Here is a 4,995-nt window from a genome sequence, read left to right on the forward strand (position 1 = left end):
CTCGCGCATGTTAGCGAGGGCCCTCCATCGCTGCTTGCAGCTTTAATTTACATTGGTTTCATTACCTTCTAAACAAGTCTTACATCACCGGAGTAATAACGTGGCCTTTATACAGTACGTATATAGTTTACATTCATCACACCGGGAACACCACAATGTTTCTTAATCTTTTTATTTTGGTGCTGTCACTTGTCAGAAGAATAAAAAAAACATGAAAATTGTTTTTCAGATGCTCATGTGCTTTCATATGCTCATATGCGTGTATTGAAGTCACTTACTTCTTTTTCTAGTTGTTGTCCCTTTCTGATTGTTCTCTATGAATATTAATTGTACATAGTTAATAGGAATATCTAATAGAGATTAGTGCATGGTTGTAAAACATGTTCTCACATTGTGAATAAGGGTTTGAAATTAAGCCTGAAGTCCTTAAAGGGTTCATTTCCCGAGGAACATTAGTTCCCTCTGATCTCTTTTAAGGCAAAGGCTATATTTTTAAACCCCACACATTCAGTCGGTCCGTTATGTTGGGCTTTTCTTCTGCGTTTGATAAGAGCCGTATTTCCCTTTTTGCATATTCTTCCCCTCCTCATTACTTTCCATTAGAAGCTGCTGCTTATTGGGTGAAACATATGGCGCATGCGTCTTCTCAATTCTGCATCAGTAAATCTGTGATTGATACCGTGGTCTATTTAAGAAAGCCGTGAACGTGCACTTATCCCAGCTATCTACACCTGGCTTGACATAGCTTCACCTGTTCATCCTGGCTCGGCAAACGTGCAACCGATTAAGCCGCGATGACCAGGCCGCACTTAGTCAAGCTGCGCTTCTTCACTTATCCTGGATATCTTTATTCTACTTTTGTGCAACAGGCCCCAGGTCTTGTGTTATTGTTGTCCTGTCTTGTGTTTTCTCTTGAATGCTTGTATGTTCCGTTTCCTGTTTTATTTGACAGTTTGGGTTTCTGTCTTTGTTTTATTTGAGTCTGGGTCTCTTTTTAATAGTCAGTAGGCACGTTCGAGATGAGCCAGGTCTGCGCAGAATCGATTACCGGCGATCGGCGCTCGTTGCATGCCGGTTAGATTTGTGTCCGACTTGATCCCGACTTGCTCTGACGTCCTGCACACGTGGGCAACGGAAATCTCACGAGAGCAAGGCGGCCGCAGTTCTGAGACCCAGGCGGCACAGTTGCTTTACACCGACTGCAAGAGCCAGGCGGACCACGGCGGACCCAGAGCATGCTGGGAAACGCCGGCTTCTCAGCTGATTTAACACCTGATTGGTTTACAACATGATGACGTTTTATATAAACTTTTTAGTGTTTTTGAATGGAAGAGATTTTAATAGCTATTTGTCTGATTTAAAGACTTATTCTGTACAGAACACATGTTGTGTGGCTGATTGTGACGTTTAGAAGTCAGAGAGACTAAATCTGATCAGATCACGGATCATCTACAGTGTGTTGTTATTTAAAATCAGAAACAAATCGCATGTAGAGCACTTTGACAGCTACTTTGTCATAATTAAAACAACTGGAGACTGTGTACCAGCTGATATGTGGGTGTGATTATATTTTATTAAATCAGGATCGCACCACAGTGTTTTTGTCACTTCCTGTCCAGTCTGAAGGCTGCTGGAAACTGTCCAACTTTACCGCAGCTTTTTGTCCCCGCCCCAGATGCTGCCGCCTGCTCTCGTCCACTTTACAGGCGAGGCGCAGTTCATCTTGAACGAGCCTTGTGTTTCTGTCTGTGTTTTCCCGCCCTTGTGATTGCCTGATGTTGTTCACCTGTTTCCCAGCCCTGGTGCCACCTGCCTGGTGTTTCCTCGTTAACCAGTGAATTTAGTATCTGTGTTCCCATGTCCTTTGTCAAAAGGTTGTGTTTGTGAATGTTGTTTGCTGTTGGCCTGTTCTGCTTCTGCATTTTTCCCTGGGGGTGTTGTTTTTGCTGTGAGTTTTTTCCCCCCCAGTTTCTTTGTTCCAGTTTTTTTTTTTTTTTTTTTTTGCGCCGGTCAGGGGGTACATTGTGGAAAACGTTTTAAAAACTGTTGATCTAAACCAAAGCGTTGTACCTATTGTAAACTTGAAACAAGGTGGCCCAATGGTTAGCACTGTGGCCTTGATGCCAGAAGGTCCTGGGTTCCGGCCTTTCTGTGTGGAGTTTGTATGTTTTCCCCATGTTTTGTGGGTTTCCTCCATGTTCTCTGGTTTATCCCACCATGGAAAAACACGTACTAGGTTTTCCAGTCAGTGCCCTTGATCAAGGCACTGGCTCAGATCTGGAGTTGGTCCCAGGGCGCTGTAAATGGCTGCCCACTGCTCCCTTGAGGGGTTGGTTAAATGCACAGAATTTATTTCGCTACATGTATGTGACAAAGTACCTTTAAATACATTTGTACATGAAGCACCATTGACAAGTGTTTGCAGAAATTGTTTTTATTCTGTCAAATGTTACCTAACGCCTGTTAAAAGTCAGGTACATGGGTATATAAATAATGAAATAATAACTGTTTGCCTTCTTTCAAATTACTTTTGTGACCTCAGGGTCAATTACTATACGTTGGACGAGCATATCTTATTGGGCACAAAGGACAAAGTCACACCATACCATTCCTGTCAGCATAACTTGCCCCCTGCACCTGCCAGTAGTACATGTGGCTTCACAGTCTCAGAAATCTTCTGACCTATGGAAAATACACATTGACTTTGCCTATGCTCAGCGATTATCATAGGCTTCTAGAGCAGGAAGATGTCACCCTGGTGAGATGTGATACAGGGAATCCAGCTGAAAATTTTCCAACTTTAGAAGATGGCAAACCTAAATACAGCAGTGGTCCTTCTTGCATGTTCAGGTACTTGTAGTCAACGTAGCAGGTAATGTAGGGTACTTGATCTCAACTAGGCCAAAAGGTGGCTGTGCAAGAGGGTCTATTACTAGGCCATCTGGTGAGATGCCAAGCCATGGGCCTCCGGGTGAACAATTAGGCCACAGGGCATGTAGTTAACAGTCCTTATTTTGCAGTATTCTGGTGTTGTTGCAAACTCTATATCTGAACCTGTTTGAGTAAAAGTTAGAGTTCAATGGTCGCATTACAGTGATCCTAATGCAAAGTATTGTAATTAGCAAATGAATGTCATTGCAAGGTAGGGTAACTGTCAACTTAGAAATGGACAGTTGTGTGTGTGTGTGTGTGTGTGTGTGCGCGCCTCTTTTCATCTCAGCTGTCTGCCTCGTTCCTTTGAGGATGCATTCAGCCAGAGACTGTGAGGAGCCATCTCCCCTGACAAAGAACACCTCTCTGAAGTTAGAGGAGGTTATTCAAGACCTGCGCAGCTGATGCCACTCTGCATATCCAGCTTGCTCTCTGTTTGCCACCACAATCTTCCTTGCCATCTCAAATGTGACATTTAAACTTTTCAGGTGGAAGTGTTGTTCCTCAGTTAGCTCATGCGTGCAGTTGTTAGTCGGGGCAAGCTGGTAGTCATCTATGGGAAGCAGTGGGAAATGGAGCAACCATTTGGATATTTATTACCTTAGTATGTCATACGGGCTGCTGGTAAGAAAGCACGCTTCCCTTTTGGGTTAAGCCAGTGCTTCTCAATTATTTTCTGTTATATATTTATTATTTATTATTATTATATTCAGTTCAGCAACATTAACTCAGGAGCACAATACATAAAACACTTGAACCTACAACACAAAAATGAATTAAACAATTTGTGCTCATTTTTTCTTTCTTTTTTTGATCAAAATGAGGAGGAAGTCAGGTTTAATGGCTACAATGAGCACGGTTTGCAGTGCACAGCTTTTCGAAGCGAGGTTCGAAGCATGATAGTGCAACTCTCAGCTCCTGCTCAATGTTTAGCTGGGACCTGTACTTGGTCTTCAGTGCAGTGTCATTTCAATGAACTGCTCCTCTTCTGCAGAGCTGAAACCAGTTGGAGCTGGTGCACTGAAAGGGTCTCTCACCCAGTCATACTGGGAACTGTTTTCAGGGAAGTACTTTTCAAAGAATCCCATCAGTGAAGAAATATCCTGCTTAATGTGTGGAATCACTGAGATAGCATCATAGTCATTAGAGTCCACAAATTCATGCAGGTTCTCAAATGAATCGGTCTTTCCTTCATCAAGTTGCCTGCCTCACATTGCGAGCTTTCGGGTGAAAGAGCTAATCTTGTCTGTGACCTGAGGGAGGTATTTATCTTTCCCTTGAAGCTGTAGATTCAGTTCATTTAGCTTTCCAAATATGTCACTCAGGTAGGCCAGTTTTCCCAGGAAGTTCTCATCACAAAATTTTTCTGCCACTTCATACTTGTGTTCCTGCTCCAAAAACACTCTTATTTGCTCTCTGAGCTCAAAAACTCGGGACAAGACTTTTCCTCGTGACAACCACCTTGCTTCACTGTGATAGAGCACAGCTTGATGTTCAGCTCCCATCTCATCACAGATGGCAGAGAAGACTCTTGTTTTTAGTGGTCTGGTCTTTATGAAATTGACTACACCTATGATTTCAGTCATAACCTCACTTAATTCAGGGGAAAGTTGCCTGGATGCAAGTGCTTCTCTGTGTATAATACAGTGTGTCCACTCAGCATGAGGTGAGGCTGTCTTGATGAGTGCCCTAAGTCCTTTTCTCTTCCCGGCCATGGTTTGTGCACCATCACTGCAAACACCAATGCAGTTCTCCCACTTTAGTCCATTCTCAGTCAAAAAGGAGTCCAGAATTTTGAATAGCTCTTCAGCTGTGGCTCTGTCTCTGACATATTTACAAAAAAGAAGATCCTCACACAGGGAGTTTGACAAGTCAAAACGTACATAAGCAATAAACAGACAGTCTTTGTTGCTGTCAGTTGCTTCATCAAATTGTAAGGCAAAACGTTTGTCTTTAAGTTTATCTACCAGCTGTTCTTGAAGATCGTCACAGACACACACACTCACAATTGAGTGTGTTTGTCTGTGAGTGTGAAAATAAAAAAGAACCAAAAATAAATAAATG

This window comes from Etheostoma cragini, chromosome 13 (assembly GCF_013103735.1).
Source record: "Etheostoma cragini isolate CJK2018 chromosome 13, CSU_Ecrag_1.0, whole genome shotgun sequence".
Lineage (NCBI taxonomy): Eukaryota > Metazoa > Chordata > Actinopteri > Perciformes > Percidae > Etheostoma > Etheostoma cragini.